General features: G+C 38.8%; 1 protein-coding gene across 3 annotated transcripts in view; it reads left to right on the forward strand.

Moving 5' to 3' along the window:
* LOC106064009 (cholesterol 7-desaturase nvd-like) overlaps positions 1-23,296 on the forward strand; it is a 75,541-nt gene that overhangs the window by 25,906 nt on the left and 26,339 nt on the right. For 2 of the 3 annotated variants that reach the window (XR_008779626.1, XM_056039971.1), the window contains exon 1: positions 14,742-14,879. The exons of the other annotated variant lie outside the window; for it this stretch is intronic. The gene's annotated coding sequence lies outside the window, so the exon portion shown is untranslated. Of the gene's footprint in view, positions 1-14,741; positions 14,880-23,296 lie in introns of those variants that run through there. 3 annotated transcript variants of the gene reach the window in all.

Consider the following 23,296-nt stretch of genomic DNA (forward strand, 5'->3'; position numbering starts at 1 on the left):
TAAGTGACTGTGGTGCTAATCTCACGGATTTAAATATGCATAGCGTGTTGATTGGAAAGCGGCATTTGGTTTTTACAAAGTTAAATAACTGCAATTACTAAACAAACAAAAAAATGATTTAGAGAAAATACTTTTCATGCGAAAGCTCGTTGCCACGTCACAGGGGCTGTACGACGTGGTAACGAGCTGTTGGTCCGAATTGCCCACATGTTGTGACGTTGCAGGCCAGTGTTGAGGCCTTCTAGAACTAATGGTCTCGAAGGGAACGTTCGGATATTACGTAACCTTTGGAAAAAAAGGGGGGGGGGATTTGGGGGTGTAACATTTTTTTTTTACGATTTGTTACAATGAGGAGGGAGGCCTGATATTTTTTTACGTAACAAAACAAACAAAAAAAATATTATAATGAAATAACAGGTACAGTGGTCCCTTGGCTTTCGCGGATGAGCTGTATCACGGGTTTTCAAAAAATACTAATGGAAAAAAATAATCAGCGTTTTTTTGTTTTTTTACATCACGGGGTTCCGGCGGACGCCCGATGTATATGTACAGGATTTCAGGAAAAAAAAACAAACAAGAATGAGTCGCTAATTGTAACGGATGCATGTATAAATCAGATGTACTTGAAGTATTTCTAACGATGCTTGATTATACTAGATGCGTGCCCGTACCTTGTTGAGTGTATTACACTGGCGAGTTTCTAGACTATGCTACCGCCACAAGAATGAACAGGTACCAACAGGAACAAAGACTCAATAACTAAGTTCACTCAGAATGAAACTTCAAACAATCTTTAATACAGAATGGGCCACAGTCTAGTCCGTCACTAACAATAATGTTAACCTCTTGAAAGTCTAGCAGAAACTGATCTTTAAAGGTCAATCCTAACCTCAAACCCCAAAGTCTATGTCGACACTATAAAATATCCGTTCACTGTCAGTCTAATAAAGTGCGCAACTCAACTAACTAAACTAGCTATCTAACATAATACGTGGCACTTTTATTTTGATAGTGAACACTTAAATATCGTGAAAGTGAGAGGAAGAGAGAGAGAGAGAGAGGAAGAAAAGAAGTGAGAGAGGGAGGTCATAAAATTAGAAATGATTATACAGCTAAATACTTTAAAAGAGAGAACAAAAAGTGACTAGCTGTGGGAGGCTGTTGGAAGCGAAGAGGAGTACTTAGATTTAAATCACGCTTTATAAAATCGTACACAAGTTCAGTGAGTAACAGACCGGGATCGAAACACCGGATAGACTAATTGATCCCAACGTTTTTGTTTCCCTTTAATTAGAATTGTCTTTCCATATTCCATAATTTAAAAATAATAATATGGAAAGACAAAGGCGTAGCCCTCGGTGCTCCCTGGTCATGGCCACATTTGTATACGCTTGTGAGTCGTGGACGCTGACTGCAGAGCTAGAGAGGAGGATCCTAGCAATGGAATTTAGATGCTACAGAAGGATCCTAGGTATCACATACAAAGACCGCATCTCAAACCAAGAGATGGTCATAATACAAAATCTTCGGGGCTCGCAAAGACCTTCCTTCAGGAACAGTACCAGGAAAAAAAAAGAAGAGGCAGAAAGAGAAAGCGATGGGAAGATAACATAAAAGAATGGACGGGCCTGCCACTGAAAGGGGTTCTAACTTAGGCAAAAGACAGAGAGAAATGAAGAAATAGGGTCGATAGTACTTGTGCGGTGCCCCAGCGATTTAACAGACTAAGGGATAGGATAGATAGACAGATAGATAGATAGATAGATAGATAGATAGATAGATAGATAGATAGATAGATAGATAGATAGATAGTTAGATATATTACATAGATTAGATAGATAAATAGATAGATAAATAGATAGATAGATAGATAGATAGATAGATATATTACATAGATTAGATAGATAGAAAGATAGATAGATAAATATATAGATAGATAGATAGATAGATAGATAGATAGATAGATAGATAGATAGATAGATAGTTAGATATATTACATAGATTAGATAGATAAATAGATAGATAAATAGATAGATAGATAGATAGATAGATAGATAGATATATTACATAGATTAGATAGATAGAAAGATAGATAGATAGAAAGATAGATAGATAAATAGATATTTATTTATTTATTAGACCTAAATGTTAGGTTTATTCATCTCATACCACTTTAAGCACTGAATTCTGTAAACTAGTTAAACAAAATTAATTGAAATGATTTCTCCTGCACACCCCCTCCATTTGTGTGGAACTTTCATTATTTAAACAGAAATCAAAGTTTTTAATGTACTCGTTTTATTACATACAATCGGAGTATTAGTTGTCGAGTCCTAAAGGTAGGAAGTAACCCGGTAAGTATGTACTAACAAAGCCGTTGTCTGCCACGGAGTTACAACACGCAGGCCTTTATCGTCTTCGGCGATGGATTTAATTTGGACCGCAAGTACTTGTGTCAACTGCAGTGACCCACTCTATAGCATCTTGAGATATTTTTTTTTACTCATGCATTTCATTGCCAATGTTGACTTTAGTCTATGTTAACTATTGCTTTATTTCATCACCATGCTTTGAACAACTTGCCACTGCTTGGTAGCCGTGGTGTGGCCACACGGAGGCTCGAACTTCACTCTATTTAGTTATTTGCGAAGGACCCCGACTGGGATCTAAGCAGGGAGGACAACTCTCGCCCTGATTAAGAAGCTCAGCTGCGTGACCTAGTGTCTCATTGCTACCACTGATAACCACATCGCCTCTAAAAGTTTGCAGCTGGGGACACTGCGCGCCTTTTGTTTCCTCACACCCCGGACAGCGGCGACACACTGGGAATCATTTCCTTTGGTGGTCGAGCAGAACACACACCCACGGGAGCAGTGGCCGGTTCTACACTGCTTGATTATGTTCTCTACTTAAGAAGCTTTGCGTCATTATCTCCTGTCCGCCTGAGCCAAGAAAGGTCTTGGGACTTGGAAAAAAATGCGCAATAAACTGATTTAAGATAAAGAAAAATGTTAAACATACTGTTATGACTTTGTCATACGCACCGCCATCCAAGATAGTGCAGAAAGAAGGTGCGCACTATCTGTGACTAAACAAGTCGGATGTTGACATTAGGAGACTAACGATTTCCGCCCAAGTCTAGAGCCAATATGGAGATGATGTGCTCAAGGCAGATGTCCTTTGTGTTTGTCATGTCTCAGTGTAAATAAACGTCAAGGTCCTCGTTGAGTTGCCTCCTGTCAGTTATTACAATACTTAAAAAAAGACTATACTTCCTTTCTACAACTTATAGACTTCCTTTCTACAACTTATAGACTTCCTTTCTACAACTTATAGACTTCCTTTCTACAACTTATAGACTTCCTTTCTACTACTTATAGACTTCCTTTCTACAACTTATAGACTTCCTTTCTACAACTTATAGACTTCCTTTCTACAACTTATAGACTTCCTTTCTACAACTTATAGGCTTCCTTTCTACAACGTATAGACTTCCTTTCTACAACTTATAGGCTTCCTTTCTACAACTAATAGACTTCCTTTCTACAACGTATAGACTTCCTTTCTACAACTTATAGACTTCCTTTCTACAACTTATAGACTTCCTTTCTACAACATATAGACTTCCTTTCTACAACTTATAGACTTCCTTTCTACAACTAATAGACTTCCTTTCTACAACGTATAGACTTCCTTTCTACAACGTATAGACTTCCTTTCTACAACTTATAGACTTCCTTTCTACAACGTATAGACTTCCTTTCTACAACTTATAGAGCGATTGTTTACTCTTTAATAACTGATGAATGTTAGATTAAAAAAACTTTGGAACATTTTTAACCCCGCCTCATTCATTCCCACCCCCAACACCCGAGAAAGAATCCTGGTTAAGCGAATGCTTAAGGCGTCGACTAAGACGAAAGAAATGTATCTGCGCCACCAACGGACGCAGTCATTTTCACTGATTCGATCCCTGCCCTAGATGCCCTTGAAGGGCAGCATGCAGGTGTCAGAAGGGCGGAAGCGTTCCTCGCGGTCCTGGAACGTCTTCTGCATCTCGATGTCAATAGTTTTATCCAATAGGTTCCGCGGCGAGAACTGCAACCCTTCATGATGAACCGTGCACTTACGAGAGTGTACGTTCCCTGGCCGACACCCGATTGTTTGCACTTTGGTAAGACAGTTGGGACTCTTCCGATAAAGGCCGCGAGCTCCATAAGCAGCTGAGTAGACCAGACCGTAAGGATGCGCGGTGGCAGCTTAATCGTGCGGAACAGGCCGTCCTAGCCCAGTTCCGAGTCGGACACTGTCCAATAGGTGCTTACTGCGGACGCTTCACCACTGCATCGAGGACGTCGAGACACTAGACCACCACATTCTTGATAAAACTCACTGCTTGCTTCCCTTCACGTGCTCTAAGGGGGAGTAAATCTCAGCATGGCTCGTTACTAATTGGGTTTCTAATTCGTTGAAGCGAATGTATAGATCTACTACACTTGAGGATAATCATTTGATAGGCCTTTAGATCTAGACTAAGATATAAGACGTCTAGTCCGTTCAAGATAAATATTTTCTCGTTCTCTAGATGAATTTACATTTATTGCTTTGTGTACTTTATAAATATCAAACCAGAGTTTCCCCAGTATAGCCAACGAGCTATTTTTGTTTCCCAACGATATACAGCAGCTGTCAAATTTCTAGGAAAATTGTTGGAGCCGTTTTTTAAGATCCTTGTCCAGGTTCCATCCACCCGCCCCACTACCCAGAAGTGGGAACTGCAAGTTAAGTAGAGGTATTTTAAGACTATAATGATGCCATCCAAGATTTTTAATGGAAATACTTGTTCTTTCATCTTGGTTCTAGGGCAGGGGTTCTCAACCTGTGGGTCGCGACCCCCCTTGGGGGGTCTATTGACGATTTGCCAGGGGTCGCCTAAGACGATCCAAAATATGGATTGTTATTGACTACTCTTCTATTGCTGTATGTGTGTGTGCGGGGAGGGGGGGTCGCGGCAGAGTGGGGGACTGTAAAAAGGGGTCGCCGAGCGTAAAAGGTTGAGAACCGCTGTTCTAGAGAGATGAGTTTGTGGAGAAAAGGACATTAGGAAGAAAGAGAAATACTAATAGGCAACAGTCACGCTTGACTGCACTCAGAGTCCAGTCGACTGGCTTAGTAGGTCAGAGTAGAAGGTCGACATTACGTTTTTGGATGTTCGGTAAAACATTAGGTCATGACCTTTTTGAAAAAAATATTTGTAGGAAGGGTCAAGAATAATAGTATCGAGGGAGGTTTTTAATGGGAGGTTGATACAACATGCAGTGGCGGTTAACCTGGGGGTACATTGTTTATTCGGGGTTCTTTGGAGGTTTATTAGGGATTCATTAAAAATTCATTTGAATTTCATCGGAGATTCATTTGGAGGTTCATTTTGAGATTCATTGGGATATTTCTTAGGAGTTCAATGAAGGATTTTTTGGAGATTCTTTGGAGAGTCATTTGAAGATCCATTGGAAATTCATAGGAGTTTTATTTCAGATTCATGGGAGATTCATTGGAAATTCACCGTAGTTCACTGTTACTCACCTCAGTTCAGTTATCTCCTTGATTTCAAACTTTTGCGATTTAAAAACAAAGGAAGGTAGGGCTGGAAACCACACCCACACTGTAAACCACACCCACACTGTAAACCACACCCACACTGTAAACCACACCCACACTGCCACAACACACTGCCACACACACACAATTATGGTGCGAAATCGAACGCACACACTTACACATTTATTGTGTAGTATTTAAAAGCTGACGCACTCAAACACAAACGGTAGATCTTTATTTGAAGTAAAATGACTTGAAGTCAAATATACTTTTGGGAAAATAAAAAGCCTAGGGGGGTGGGGCAATAAAGGCAAAGAAATATTTCCACCTTCATCCTTGATACTGTCACAATCAGACGACCTGGATCTCGGCGCCAAATGACGTCATTTTGCTTTGAATGGTTGACTTGACCTTATGACTCGCGTGCTTCAGACTCGCGTGCTCACCAACGACTTCCTCCCCTCCTCCCATTTCTTCACGTTCTTTGTACCTCCATGTCTGTAAGTGAACAAGAAGTAGGTCACTCATGTAACTGTTGTGGTCAGTGGTTTTAATACCCCAATCTCTTCATGTGCATGCTCTTTATAATTTCATTACCGCACTTCCGCGCATATGCTAGTTTTGCCGCAAATGGCAGATGTGCGGGGTATACGAAGGTGCAGGGTTTACAAAATTTGCTCATAAACATAGCATAACGGAAACTAGGGACATACCTTGGGGTCTTTTAAACCCCCATATAGTTCGCTGTGTTGTGAAATGTACATTGGACAGTTTGATTAAAATCTCATTATAAAAAACATCAAGAAAACAGTGCCAATATACAATAATCTTAGGGCAAGTGCAGAAGGTCTCTTATCTGGGTCTGTAGAATTTTGTACTGATCGGAAGATTGGTTGAGTGTTTGTTTGTAAAATGTTTTACATGTTTCGGATGTTCCTTCAGAGTTGAAGATAATTACTTCCTAGTCCAAACCTCCCGCAGGACGACGGGGGATGGGAGCGGGCAGGGTTTGAACCCGAGACCATCGATAAATCTGAACGACAGTCCAGCGCGCAAACCGCACGACTAGGCAGCCATCCTATGTACGCGTAGTATTACTCGTGTCCACAGACGGACAGTTCAAGACATTTAATATATAAAACAGAAAGTAAGGCGTATGTATGTATGTATGGCCCGCATAGTATAGTCTTCTGTTTCTGTCAAACCTTGGTTTGGACTTCACTCATTTCAGAATGATTCCGATTGGGACATCATACTCTAGTCTATTTCTGTTGTCTACATAAAGATTATAACCACTCACTCTGTCTGTCTGTCTGTCTGGTAAAAAGTTTGAATATGCTTTTTCTCTCATCTCTCATTCTCAGATCAAGTTAAAACTTTTGGACAATTATTGATTGGTCTGACAAGACATGAATCAATCTAAAGATTTAAAAAATTAGTTAATTAATTGTTGATGCCTACTTATTTCGTTTGATACCGAAATAAGGGGAATAACCGATACTTAATGAGAGATGTGGATGTATATATGGATTTAATCCGCTTATTTTGTTTTTAAACGTTTTTTTTTCCTCCCACTTCCCATTCTCGGATCAACTCGAAATTTCGCATATTTATTCATAGTCGATGACGATACACGAATCAATCCAAAAATTAAACAATTAGTTAACCATTTAGTACTAATTAATTAATTTAGTTTTATACAGCTGAAAGGAGCTAAACTCTGTAATTTTCAAATAAATGACAGTAATTAGCGGTTCTTTCCCTTACATAAGCTTTGTTTTTCAAAAATATTATTTTTTATGATACTTGTTTGTTTTTAATAACACTTTAATAACACTAAGATAATGTTATTCACTTTTTTGTCTGTCTTTTTGGTGGAAAATCCCCTTCTAATATTATTGTACTCGAACTAATAACCTTGGATTTAGGGTTGTGAATTACGGGCTGTAACATGGCCCTTAAAAAAAAAAAAAGTCTGTCCAACGTACCCGGGTGAATGTTAAGATCAACATGCAGGCTTATCGGGAGTGATTAGCACCGTGTATCGATTTTAAAGTGAAGGGTCTTAGGTAGTGAAGTGTTCGGCTAATGGGCATGTTTGTGAACTCTTAAATGGCATAGCTTTCTGATTGTATTATTTTCTCTTTTCTTTGATATATAATTATTATAATAAGTACTTGGTTTTATTATTTACTAGCAGAAATGCCCGGCGTTACCGTGTTTAGCATAAAAGGCTAATCAACTGAAGTATTTTTTTTTTTAAATTCAGGGTTCTTACATATGCCTACGTGATGATCCAGGATATATTAACAGTTAGTTTTCTTAACTCTTTCTCTCCTCACTGACGATACCAGCGTTGATTCCGCCAGAATGTGGTAAATAATTACGGAGAGAAAGAGTTAATACTAGCTAATTGTTAATTTACTTCTATAAAGCATACATGCATATAAATACAGAAAACGTATGATTGGCTCTGTACATTTGTCAACACATAATTTCAGAACCTTGTGTTCGTCCTGTAGTTTCTATTTCGTCAACGTAAACAAAGCATGAACGGTTTCTGAATCTCCGCAGCGAAGCAAGATTCAGGGAAGCAAGATTCAGGGAAGCAAGATTCAGGGAAGCAAGATTCAGCGTAGCAAGAATCAGAGAAGCGTGAATCGGAGAAGCAAGAATCAGAGAAGCGAGAATCAGAGAAGCGAGAATAAGCGTAGCAAGATTCAGCGAAGCGAGAATCAGCGTAGCAAAAATCGTCGAAGTAAGGATATTAAGAACTTAGAAGAGATAAAGCATCAATCATGAATCATGAGAACTGGCATGAATCATAGGCCAAATAATATAAAGAATGACTAATTGGGCCTCAATTAAAACTCATGAATTTTAGAACGTAAATCTTGAGTTATAAATTATGAATCCCATAGCGTGAATAGAATCATAGAAAACGAATCATAAAGCAAGAATCATATATCATGTATTATAAAACATAAATCATAGTACATGAAATTGTACTACTGCGCCATCATTTTTTTTTTCAAATTAATTTCAGGCGAGTAGTCCAACAAATTTGATTCGTTTTGTATTTTCACAAAACGAAATTGAAGCTTGTTAAGAAAATAAAATGGTGACGCCGGTGACTAACTACCATTTTGTCTGATCATACATATTCTTGCATCACAGTAACAGTCTTACTATCAAAGAGCGCTTTGAGTTTTACTATTTTCTCGTAAATCTTCCTTATCCGCATTCCTGACACTTTTTGTGCGTTAAGTCTCGGCTGAACCTTTTCATTCACTGGGGCTGTATCGACATTAAAATTCTTTTGTTAGCTTAGTTTCTGAATGATCAGGGGTCTAAGAATTCTCGTTACTGTCAAGACTTTGGTTCGAAGTGTTAAACAAATTAAATACGTAACTGGTCCAACAAAAAGTCAACTTTGGCAAGTTTCCATGCTATAGACTTGTAAAAATGACATTTGTAGACATTGCTTGCATAAAAAGTAAAACTACCTCCTTTGCTAACTATAATTTAAGGGGGCAGATAATCTAAAGCTCATCTGTTTGATGGCCGACAATGGGTATCATGTGACCAGCACAACGACATACAGCTATTACCCCCCCCCCCCCAACGTATGTAAGGTATTCATTAGAATTAGGTAGACTCAGGGGCGTCGAAATACCTAAAAATCCCGAAGCTCTAAATACCAGTCCTCACCGGGATTCGAACTTGAAGCCCCTCGGTTCTGAAACCAAGTGATTAACAACTCAACCACCACCTGCTATCGTGTATAAAATTTCATATTTGTTTATCTAGCTCAGTGTTTCCCAAACTGTGTTCCGCGGAACCCTAGTGTTCCGAGATGCCTGAATTGGTGTTCCGCGAACTACTGGAATAATTATCTAGTAGGCCGCCACGTGAATTAATCCTTCAAAAAAAAAAAAAAAAAAAAAAAAAAAAAGCAATGGACTCCGCTAAATACTCAGAAAGTACAAAGTGTTCCGTTAAGGAAAAAAAGTTTGGGAACCGCTGATCTAGCCCATCAAACTGTTGGTGGTAAATGGGTTTATTTGGGTCAACAGAAACACGGGAGGCAATTCTTAACTCTCAGTTCATCCACCAAAAGCTATGTACTCCTAGCAGTCGACTTGACTTACCAGGTACATTGTATGATTGTCGAGACGTGCATACATCAGGTAAAGTATCAACATGAACTGCCTTTGTGATCTTACTTTTAAAAACGTACACATCTCTCATCTCTCCCTTGACTTCTGCTGCACGGATACATCTCTCCCTTCTGCTGTACGGATACATCTCTCCTCTCTCCCTTGACTTCTGTACGGATACATCTCTCATCTCTCCCTTGACTTCTGCTGTACGGATACATCTCTCATCTCTCCCTTGACTTCTGCTGTACGGATACATCTCTCATCTCTCTCTTGACTTCTGCTGTACGGCTACATCTCTCATCTCTCCCTTGACTTCTGCTGTACTGATACATCTCTCATCTCTCCCTTGACTTCTGCTGTACTGATACATCTCTCATCTCTCCCTTGACTTCTGCTGTACTGATACATCTCTCATCTCTCCCTTAACTTCTGCTGTACTGATACATCTCTCATCTCTCCCTTGACTTCTGCTGTACGGATACATCTCTCATCTCTCCCTTGACTTCTGCTGTACGGATACATCTCTCATCTCTCCCTTGACTTCTGCTGTACGGATACATCTCTCATCTCTCCCTTGACTTCTGCTGTACGGATACATCTCTCATCTCTCCCTTGACTTCTGCTGTACGGATACATCTCTCATCTCTCCCTTGACTTCTGCTGTACGGATACATCTCTCATCTCTCCCTTGACTTCTGCTGTACGGGTACATCTCTCCCTTGACTTCTGCTGTACGGACACATCTATCATCTCTCCCTTGACTTCTGCTGTACTGATACATCTCTCATCTCTCCCTTGACTTCTGCTGTACGGATACATCTCTCATCTCTCCCTTGACTTCTGCTGTACGGATACATCTCTCATCTCTCCCTTGACTTCTGCTGTACGGATACATCTCTCATCTCTCCCTTGACTTCTGCTGTACTGATACATCTCTCATCTCTCCCTTAACTTCTGCTGTACGGGTGCTGTGACCGCGTAACCAAATCCCTCCAATTTACTTGGTCAGCAGCCTGTTTTTTTAGCAGGATATCAAGAGAGAGGCCGCTAAATTCTTTTGAGTTATCCAGCCAGCTTTTCTTTGGACAGCCTTATCTCCACTGAACCTTGAAGAATGACTTTTGACAGTGAATCATGTCTTACAAATCTTAATCGACCACCGGCGGACAATGGCTATGCTAGACCCTGTTTGTGGCAAAATATGTAGGTCACAGCTAGGGCCGCGTAGCCACGGGAAATACTGCATTCCTCTTTGATCTTCGGACTCGAAGACACGCCTTATTGTTATGTCTTACAATATGACCAAACCAGCTCAGATTTAATTTCTTTACAGTATTGAGCAGTTTTTCCTTGTTTTCCAGTCAGAGTATTGACTTTGTAACAGTACAAACTCATTTATCTTCTTTCCCTGGAATCTGATATCCAGCATTTTTAATCTGTAGCATTTACTCTCAAAAGCTTGGATTCTTCTTTCTTTATTCTGCGTTCAGTGTCCAACTTTTACAAGGAGTACATAGATTACTAGCGAAGAGCACAGTTTAAATTTGACTGGAAAGCTGATTTTATTCTTAATTTTTCCTAAGTTTGATCGTGGCAGCGGATGCCAAGCTTGAATCCCCCATCTCTTGTTATGTTTGACTCTTATTTATGTACTTGAGTTAAATTCTTCTAATGTTTGGCCATTCAACTGTATACAACATCTTGTACTCCGCCAAAAACTAGTATACGCATACACTATCCATAAAAAAGTAAAATGTGCCCCATTTAGACCGTCCATATGCTGAGTGTACTATGAAAGACCTTACGTATGCGGACTGTACTATGAAAGACCTTACGTATGCGGACTGTACTATGAAAGACCTTACGTATGCGGAATGTACTATGAAAGACCTTACGTATGCGGACTGTACTATGAAAGACCTTACGTATGAGGACTGTACTATGAAAGACCTTACGTATGCGGACTGTACTATGAAAGACCTTACGTATGCGGACTGTACTATGAAAGACCTTACGTATGCGGACTGTACTATGAAAGACCTTACATATGCGAACTGTACTATGAAAGACCTTACATATGCGAACTGTACTATGAAAGACCTTACGTATGCGGACTGTACTATGAAAGACCTTACGTATGCGAACTGTACTATGAAAGACCTTACGTATGCGGACTGTACTATGAAAGACCTTACGTATGCGGACTGTACTATGAAAGACCTTACGTATGAGGACTGTACTATGAAAGACCTTACGTATGCGGACTGTACTATAAAAGACCTTACGTATGCGGACTGTACTATGAAAGACCTTACATATGCGAACTGTACTATGAAAGACCTTACGTATGCGGACTGTACTATGAAAGACCTTACGTATGCGAACTGTACTATGAAAGACCTTACGTATGCGGACTGTACTATGAAAGACCTTACATATGCGAACTGTACTATGAAAGACCTTACGTATGCGGACTGTACTATGAAAGACCTTACGTATGCGAACTGTACTATGAAAGACCTTACGTATGCGGACTGTACTATGAAAGACCTTACGTATGAGGACTGTACTATGAAAGACCTTACGTATGCGGACTGTACTATGAAAGACCTTACGTATGCGGACTGTACTATGAAAGACCTTACATATGCGAACTGTACTATGAAAGACCTTACGTATGCGGACTGTACTATGAAAGACCTTACGTATGCGACTGTACTATGAAAGACCTTACATATGCGAACTGTACTATGAAAGACCTTACATAAGCGATCTGTACTATGAAAGACCTTACATATGCGGACTGTACTATGGAAGACCTTACATATGCGAACTGTACTATGAAAGACCTTACATATGCGGACTGTACTATGAAAGACCTTACGTATGCGAACTGTTCTATGAAAGACCTTACGTATGCGAACTGTACTATGAAAGACCTTACATATGCGAACTGTACTATGAAAGACCTTACATATGCGAACTGTACTATGACCTTACATATGCGGACTGTACTATGAAACCTTTATCAGACATGGTTGGGTAGCGAAATGGAGTCAGGGAAGGCCACATTGTTGCAGCGATGATGTTAAGGTCATCTGTTTCTATGGTGGATTGTTAATGGGGGTGTCATGTGGCCAGCGCAACTATCAACCCCCCTTGCGTTCCCCCAACAAATGTCAGGTACCACTTAGAGCTGGGTGGACTTAGGGGCGTCCTAAAAATCCCGATATTCGAAATTCCAGTCTGCACTGAGATTCGAACCCGGGATCCCTAGGTTTGGACAGAAGCCTTGCGCTTTATCCCTCAGCCACCACGCCTCCATACAGCTTTCATACTTAGTTTTAAAAACAAAAGTGTTTGCGTTGCCGTTTCACTTATTTCGAGTACACTGCATGCGGTGGTAGAGTCAGTAGTTTTTGCTGTTGAGATATAAATGGGACAGACAGAAAGACAGACAGACAGAGTGAAACCAATAGAGGCTTTTCTGCTAAAAAATTATTTTTAAAAAACTTTTTTTTTAAACGTTATCTTAACATATGAATGAAAGGATCTGCCCAAATAGTAAAAAAAAAAAAAAAGAATGTGAAGTGCACGTCTGTGGCCACGTCTGCCTACCTGTCATTAAGCTCTTTCTATGAGCCTGGAAAGCTCTTTTTTTTTCAGGACTCGTCTTAAGTGGGATACTTAACAACAGGGTAGGCTATCGTCTGCTGGTACTCAGGGTTTGGCAAATAAAATGTATTGGCGTGACTCTTGGCACGATACGAAACCTGGCCCTGTTTTTTTTCTTTTTCTTTCTTTGGTCCATATATTGACCTGATCTGAAAGCTCGAGATTTGGCAGTCCTATCGTATTGCAGTTTACATCATAATGGCTTTTGGCAAGGGGCCCCATTTTATTCTAGATTAAGACCTCATTCCCATTTTAAGTAACGTCTAATCCAGCCGATACGCTATAAAAGTTATATGTATTAAAATACTCAAACAGTTTAAAACTGGCACATTGCTTGGATATTTTCGCAAATTTGCTTCTGACACCAAATTAATACAGTGTATATAGATGATTGCCTTGAAGTCATTGCATGATAAATAAACATAAGATCGATGAAATGGTTTACCATTATCTTATATAATACAGACGTTACTTCAAAAAAAGAAGATGATTACGTCCTACGCGTCATGCATATATAATGTAATATAATATTAATTAGGCGAATGTATTCCAGTCTGAAAAAAACAAAAAAACTTTTATAGTATTTCACATCATAAGGGAGACCCAGATGCCCTATAGATTTATACTTTGTAACATCTAATGGGAAATCTAAGCCTAGGAAGCCAGATTGTGTAAAAAAATAAATTTCCATTGCAAAGTTTTCTATTTCCATTATTATGCAAATATGATAAACCATATTTTTAAGTTAAATAAATTTTGTAAAAAAAAAGGAAAAAAAAAAACAAAACATACGGTACAGATATAACGAAATTTCAATGAATTACTTGTAATCTCAACCAAACAGCAAAGAGACACCAAAAGAGACACCGTGTTCCATTGAATCTCGTTTCCGAATTGACTAGAAATGCTTGTTTTAAAAAGTCATTGGTTTCGTTTGTCTGAAGCCAATTCTCTGAATCAGGAATACAAAAAATGCACCTAAATGTAGAATATAACAATATGACGCACCATACTTTTTTTCGGTGACGCCTTCCCGAAATTGAAACTCTGCCTATCAACGGTGTGACAATCCTTCAGCCTTCTCCAGCTTCGTATTGTTGAGCCATTATGAACGGAACTGCATTCTATCAATGAATTGGTGAATTGATTTCTTGTTTATGCTTATGCTGTCCATGTGTTGAGTTAGTTATATGTGTTCTAATAGGAACATTAAATATATGTGTATGACTTTACACATAGTGAGACTCGCTGACCGCCTCTCTCTTTCTTCGCGCTATCACACACACACGCACACAATTGGGTCTTCATAAAAAAAAAAAAAAGCGAAAGCCCGATAAAAGTGACTCCAGTTCTCCGAAACCGAGTCTTACCGCGCGGATTTTGAACTGCGGCCTTCCCGTTAGCGACAAGCTTACACACTTGGAGGATTTTTTATCTGTTCAGGTATGTGCCGAGTCTACGCACCACAACTTTCAAAACTTGAATTTTGATATCTCGTATGGCTTTAGTTTTAACGAACTAAAATTACAACACGATCTCGAACGCGTAGTAATCTTAAAGGTATATCTTAAGTCCTGGTCAGGCCTAGACCGTGATGCAGCTGCCTTGAACTTGTAGATACATATCTTACAATAAATTATACAGAACACAGATCTCCTTTTAATACCATTGTTTTACTTCAACTTTTGACTGTATCAGAATCTTTGGAAATTATAATGTTCAGTTTTAACCACGTGATTTTTAGATAATTAAAAAAAAAGTTCCATGCTCTGATGGCACTAGGGAAGATAATTAATTTTTTTTTTTTAAAGTTTTATCTTCTTCTTCTTCTTCGTTCTCATTTTACTTGTCGGAGAGTTCAGATCTGTAATCCTATATCTGAGATGAACTGCGCAGGGTTTCCAGATCTGAAAGTTCTCCGTATAGTTTTTGTTCTATAGGAAGGTTTTGGGGCCAGTGTCTTGTTCGGGCCTCTTGATATAGTATGCAGCTTTGAAGGACACGGTCAGCATTCTCTGGTGATGCTCCACTAGGGCAGGTTTCGCTCGTCCCGACTTTAAGCTTCTGGAACATATGTTGTCTCATTCTGTTGTGTCAGGTTCTGAGTCGGAAAATTATGCCTTGGTCATGTCGAGATAGCTTTATAATAGGCGTCCTTTTTTCTTGTAATTGGGATGTGAGCTGGTCTAATTCTCATTTATTCTACACTCTTTTATTTTCATCATTCCTTCTGGGTAGAGAGCGATTTTCATTTGTTTGTTTGTTTCTTCCCTCTTTGGCCAGTATGTCTGCCTTTTTATTGCCTTCTCATTCAATGTGTGCTGAAATCCATCGAAGAACAGTTTCCTTTCAGCTTTGAAGGACTGTTTTGGCATCGGTCATGTTCTAATAATAATTAATAATAATAATAATAATAACCCCATTGTTATATCAACCGAGGGGATAATAACAACTGACCTCATATACCTTCAAGGCGCTTTGCATTCCTAGGAACATTATCGTTGCCTGTCAGAGGGCGGTACTTCTGCAGACCTGCCACATCACCAGACCCCCTTGGGGGTCGATTGACCATTTGCCAGGGGTCGCCTAAGACCATCGAAAATATGGATTGGTATTGTCTTCTCTTCTATTGCTGTATGTGTGTGTGTGTGTGTGTGGGGGGGGGGGGGTCGCGGCAGAGTTGGGGGGGGGGGATTGTAAAAAGGGGTCGCTGAGCTTAAAAGGTTGAGAACCGCTGCTCTAATGGAAGATGATTTAAAAATAAAAAAAGTTCCTAGTTCTAAAGCCACTAGGGAAGTAAATGTTTAAAAAGTTCCATGCCCTAATGGCACTAGGGAAGAAGAGCACGTGTAAGAATGTGTCCTAGCATATGACGTAACAACAGATGACTGCGTCCTAGTTTTACTTCTGCTTGGGACTATTCTGGAAAAGTGAATTAAAAATCTAGAAGAAAATCGACAAAACAAACTAAAATTAGTGCAGACGTAGATGTTTTAATATGTGACAAGATCATAGACTGTTTATTTCAATAGCTGTAAGTTTTTGTGTAACTTAATTCCGGTCGTCACGGAACACTGGCCATCTAGGTCACAGTTGTCTTTTTTTTTTAAAAAAACAACATTCCGCCTGCCCCTCCACCCCCCTCACTCTCTATTTTTTTAATGCCTCAAAGTTTGCCCAACACAGCAAGACTTGTACTGAGGTTACATTCAAAAAGTTTTCAAGTGTTTTGTGGAGATACATTTCGAGGACCATCTCGTGTGTTGTTTCATAACACCTTCTGGATGTGTGTTCGTTATAAGTGGACTTACAAGCTTCTTGTTCATCATATAAAAGTGACAGTGTAAGTTTGCTATTGTATTACTAATACTATTACTATCACGTTATGCACATGAGTTTTTATAGTATGTATATGTGCATGAACGGAGTATTCTGATTGTTGGACTGTACAATGAACTGCGCGCTCGAGTAGGTCTGTGCAAGGAATTGTAGACATCAGTTAGTAAATTCAAATTGTATACATCAGTTAGTAAATTCAAATGGTATACATCACTTAGTAAATTCAAATTGTATACATCAGTTAGTAAATTCAAATGGTATACATCACTTAGTAAATTCAAATGGTATACATCAGTTAGTAAATTCAAATAGTATACATCAGTTAGTAAATTCAAATGCTATACATCAGTTAGTAAATTCAAATGGTATACATCAGTTAGTAAATTCAAATGGTATACATCAGTTAGTAAATTCAAATAGTATACATCAGTTAGTAAATTCAAATGGTATACATCAGTTAGTAAATTCAAATGGTATACATCAGTTAGTAAATTCAAATGGTATACATCAGTTAGTAAATTCAAATAGTATACATCAGTTAGTAAATTCAAATGGTATACATCAGTTAGTAAATTCAAATTGTATACATCAGTTAGTAAATTCAAATGCTATACATCAGTTAGTAAATTCAAATTATATACATCAGTTAGTAAATTCAAAAGGTATACATCAGTTAGTAAATTCAAATTATATACATCAGTTAGTAAATTCAAATTATATACATCAGTTAGTAAATTCAAAAGGTATACATCAGTTAGTAAATTCAAATTATATACATCAGTTAGTAAATTCAAATTATATACATCAGTTAGTAAATTCAAATGGTATACATCAGTTAGTAACCTAAATTCCAATAGTATACATCAGCTAGTAACCTAAATTCCAATGGTATACATCAGTTAGTAAATTCAAATTGTATACATCAGTTAGTAACCTAAATTCCAATGCTATACATCAGTTAGTAAATTGACAGCGTACTAGTATCTAATGTGTTTATCGAGCCCTGAACTTAATTCTATAATCAAGACAAGGTGAGGAAGTAATTTTTTTTTTCTTTTTTGTTTAATGGTTTTGATTTATACGAAATGAAGTTGTTTATTATTTGATTCATTACATTTTTTTTTTCTCTTCTAAATATTCGGTTGAAAAAGAGAAGATTTATAGATTATTACGTCTAATACGAATAATCATGGAATTCGTTTATGTAACAATATATTCCAGCACTCTGGGAATTATGTAACTTTTGATTCTAGCTATCTTGGGATTGGTTTATGTAACTTTTGATTCTAGCTATCTTGGCATTGGTTTATGTAACTTTTGATTCTAGCTATCTTGGCATTGGTTATCTTGGTTTATGTAACTTTTGATTCTAGCTATCTTGGGATTGGTTTATGTAACTTTTGATTCTAGCTATCTTGGCATTGGTTTATGTAACTTTTGATTCTAGCTATCTTGGCATTGGTTATCTTGGTTTATGTAACTTTTGATTCCGGATTTCTTGGCATTGGTTTATGTAACTTTTGATTCCGGCTATCTTGGCATTGGTTTATGTAACTTTTAATTCCAGCTATCTTGGCATTGGTTTATGTAACTTTTGATTCCGGATTTCTTGGCATTGGTTTATGTAACTTTTGATTCCAGCTATCTTGGCATTGGTTTGTGTAACTTTTGATTCCGGATTTCTTGGCATTGGTTTATGTAACTTTTGATTCCAGCTATCTTGGCATTGGTTTGTGTAACTTTTGATTCCAGCTATCTTGGCATTGGTTTATGTAACTTTTGATTCCGGATTTCTTGGCATTGGTTTATGTAACTTTTGATTCCAGCTATCTTGGCATTGGTTTGTGTAACTTTTGATTCCAGCTCTCTTGGCATTGGTTTATGTAACTTTTGATTCCAGCTATCTTGGCATTGGTTTATGTAACTTTTGATTCCAGCTATCTTGGCATTGGTTTATGTAACTTTTGGTTCCAGCTATCTTGGCATTGGTTTATGTAACTTTTGATTCCAGCTCTATTGGCATTGTTTATGTAACTTTTGATTCCAGCTATCTTGGCATTGGTTTGTTGAAAAGTAAAGCTGTGAAACAGCAACAAAGGAAATAGATCTTACATTTGGTACTAATGTTATAGCTTTGTGCGAATGTTCGGAAACAGAGGACGATGTCAGGAGATGTAAGATCGAACTAGTCTCACTCTTGTGTGTTGAGGGTCTAAAAAGTCTTTTTCTTTTGTATCTGTTTTTTCATGTACCGTACCACATTCAGCATTACAAGAAAGCTACACAGTTCTCTTCCCAAGTGACTCGAGCTGAGGAAATCTCGTTAAGTTCATAAGGTCATGACGAGATTTAATACGTCTGCCACGACCTAAAAGAAAGAGAATATGAGCCTGACTTTATTTCCCTAAAAAAATAATTCACAACTCTTTAAGTTTCCTAGTTGTCTTTATGCACACACCCCTCCACCTTTTCCGGAAACTGGTGAAACAGAGCGTACTATTTATAGTTCTTACAGGAACGTAACGTTTCCGTTCCGCTAGACTTGGAACTGAAACGGAACTATAGATATGCATGGCCTGTCTTTAGGTTACTTTTGTTTTGAAATTAATTCATGCTTGACACTAATTATCAACCCTTTAAACATTTGCTAGGCGTGTTTAAATACCGCGCCAGACAAGAAGTGCTGGTCTGCTAGTCTGCTGGTCAGAATGTTAAAGCAGCTTTGACTATGAGACTGTCCTAAAAAAATTGTCAGGACAAGAAAAGTTCTGGTGGCTTTTGTCAGACTTGTCTAGTAACTGGTCAAGTCAGTTTGTGAGAGTCGCGCTGGTGGAGTGATAAAGCGCTTGGCTTCCGAATCGAAGAGTTTCGGGATCAGTTCTCGTTGAAGATTAGGATTTTAAATTTGGGATTCTTTAGGACGCCCCTGAGTCCACCCAACTCTAATGGGTACCTGACTTCAGTTAGGGAACGTACAGGCGGTTGGTCGTTGTGCTGGACACATGAGACCCTGCTCTCTAACCGTATGGCCCATGGATCGCAGGGTCTGAAACTGGGTACTTTACTTTTTTTTTTAATCACTGCCATTGTACAGAAGTTAAGTTTCTACAAATTCTACATATCTGTAGAGGCTCTAGAAATTAAATATTCCGTGACCTATTGAACTCTTCATACACGGAGATGATGAGGTTAGTACAAAAGTCTCAAATTTCATCGTCTTTGTAACCTTGTTTAGTTTCGTCACAACCAATAAGCTTAGATGCTAAAGACACTTTACAAGATCGAACTTTCATACATGGCACAGTCCCAGGCTAAAAAAAGTAAAGAAAATCATCATCATACACTTGACTGATGGCCTGAGAGACTTAAATCCTCTCTTGAAAAGGCCTAGACAGAAGCCCTGCTGTTGTGCAGAGTGCACTATGTCACAGTGTAGGTCAAGAACTTGTTGATTCCCAGACTTGTCGAGTCCGAAATGTGCAAGTCTGGGGCCAGTCGAACAAAATTTGAGACACTGTCTTCTCTTCCTTCCCGCAGCGGGGCCGCCGCGAGTCGAAATTTTAACCTGGACTGTGCGGAAAGAGCGTCAGAGAAGCGAAACAAAATGGTATTGAAATGGGAAAGAGTCAACGGTGGTGCACCAAGGACACTCCCTCGAGGTTACGAAATGGAAGGCGGGGAAAAATAGATTTGATGTTGAAAAATCGAATGAACGAAATTGATTCATCACCGTCTCGTGGCTGCGAGCTCTCATAACTATGGAGAGTTTTCTATATTACGGAATACCTATAAATAGCTAGCATTTGGGTGTATCCGTACAGTATAAAGGAAGTGTAGATATACTGTCTTTTGTTAAACATTACATGATATTGTTAGCGCTCATTTTTTTTGTTACTGCAGAATCAATTTAAAAAAAAATCTCTTTTGTTTGTAATCTATATTTAGTTGGCAGGATGGAGGCCCAATTTAGTGTCCTTGACATTAAGTTTACCTTGAAAACCTCCAAAACATCATGATAGTTCAGTTTCAGATTTTTCCCAACCCCCCTTAAAATTAAAATTGGGGTTACGAACTGGGGATCCGTATATTTAGTAATTCCTCTCGTTTGACATGCAGGTGTGACTGTTTTATTATCTGTTTCCGCTGAGATTTGACAGCCGAATATATAGGGCTCTTATCTAACAAGGTAAACAGACTAGCAGTAAAGAAAAAAATAGTTCTCCTGTAAGATTTCTCTTCTTTAAAATGTGTGAATTCGATTTTTACCCGTTTCTATGGTGTGCAGATAACGAGGGTAAACTTTGGCTAGCACAAATGTCCATTACATTTCCTCCACATTTCTCTCTCTCCCTACCTCCCTCCCATGTGAAAGAATGTCCAACTTCCGTCCCAACTTTTAAAAAAGAGTAAGTTCCCCTTTCAGACCTTGTGATCTATGGGGCAGACGATGTAAATGTCATCTGTTTCTGTGGCCCAAGGTTAACGAGAGTGTCATGTGGCCAGCACAACGACCAACCGCCTTTACTTTTCCCATACTAATGTCAGATACCGATTAGAGCTGGGTTGATTCAGAGGCGCCCTAAAGATCCCGAAAGTAAAAATCTTAAGTCTTCACCAGGATTCGAACCTGGGACCTCCTGTTCGGTCCCAGTTTTTACATTGGAGTAAATGTCGCAGTACCACAAGGACTCGACCCTTTTAGACCATATAATCGCTTGAGGTACGTCTACCCTCCCGTCACAGCGTTATATCAACAAATAGAAATATTGTCAATAAGAATTCAGGTAGGCCTACAAAAAAAATAAAAATGTAACATTCACTGTGGTACGCTTAAACTGTCGATGCTATTCCTTTACACGGTGAATTACCTCGTAATCGAGGCGAAAAAGTCAGTGACAATTATGACGTTTTTTGAGTTGAGTCATTTCTGTTCAAATGTAGTCGTGTCTACAACTTTTCCGCTAGAAAGCCTAAGGCTGGATGTAAATGTCATCGAAGCTAAAGATAAAGAAAAAATAATATAAGGTAAGTAAGATGAGATTCAGTTCCTTGATTCTCAATTAGTCAGCCAAGCATCTCGGGAAACTCGTTCTTAGCTATGACAGATGAATAAACAAGCAAATAAAAATAATTAAAAAATTACTGGCATAGCGCTCTCTCAATACTGCAAGATTTATCTCCCCTTTCTGTGTAACACAAAATTAACTTAGTGAATTTTCTGTTTGATTCTTATGTTGTCAAGGCTAGTGAATAATTGTGGCTAAGTTTCAGCTTGGTCCGAGACTGGAAAGTAGGAGAGATGACGTGTACAAGATTTGGACCAGACAGACAGACAGACAGTGAGCTGATACAAATAGTGCATCGATTATTTTGCTGAGGACTTTTATGTAGTATAGACATCCACTATAAACGTTTGTTTTAGACCCTGGAGTCGTTAGATCTCTTCTGAACTGACAGAAAGCTGTGATATTTGTAACCACTAGACTTTGTCACTGCTCTATATACAATGTCTGTGACCTGTGTTTTTAAGTGTGCATACATGTGGATCTAAACGTAGAGTCTACTCATCAAGACAACAATGTTTAGATCCCATTCAAATGTTTCTTCAATTACGTGTAGAAAAACACAATAATACAATAAATACATTGTGTAGCTTAGCTCAGTACACTCCCGGAGGAAGAGTTATCAAATGTTGTTGTTTAACAAATTTCCATATTTTTTTGTAAATCTCTTGTGTGTCTGTTGTGGTTAGGGGGAGTGAATGATTGACTTATTTGTTAGGTTAGTCTAAATGTAGAAATGCGCGCTTAAGTTTGCAGACATTTAGAAATAGTCACGTGACAGTTTTATGACGTTTGGGGTCACCACTTCACCTATCACTCTGTTGGACCGTTGGGGCACCATACAAGATTTGCCGACCGTCTTTCTCCATTCCTCCCTGTATTTTGCCTCAGATTGAACCTCTTGAATAGCAGGCCCGTCCATTCTTTTATGTTGTCTTCCCAACGCTTTCTTTTTCTGCCTCATTTTCTTTTTCCTGTTACTGTTCCCTGTCTTTGCAAGCACTGAGACCTTGTAATTTGGCCACAGAGTTGTTTTTTTAAAGTAGTTAGCAGGCCATCATGTGGCCCGATTACTGTAATAACCCTGTCTGTAATCTCTTCATTTGTGATGCGGTCTTCGTGCTTGATAGCTAGGATCTTTCTGAAGCACCTTAATTCCATTGCTAGGATCCTCCTCTCTAGTTAGGCAGTCGGCATCCAAGCATAAAAGAATGGGGCCATGACCAGGGAGCGCATCAGCCTGACTTTGGTGTCGAGGGCTCTGATTTTGTCTTTCCATATGTTATGAGTTTTGCTAGTGCTGCTGCGGTATGTTTGAATTTGATTTGTAGTTCAGGCCTGAACTACTGGACGATTATAGCAGAATACATGAAAGAGTATGCCTTTGACTTTGATATAGAAGGTCTAGTAAATAACTGTCAGGTAAGACACAACTGATAGAGCGATACAGCGGAAATG

The sequence above is a fragment of the Biomphalaria glabrata genome, chromosome 9 (genome assembly GCF_947242115.1).
Source record: "Biomphalaria glabrata chromosome 9, xgBioGlab47.1, whole genome shotgun sequence".
Classification (NCBI taxonomy): Eukaryota; Metazoa; Mollusca; class Gastropoda; family Planorbidae; genus Biomphalaria; species Biomphalaria glabrata.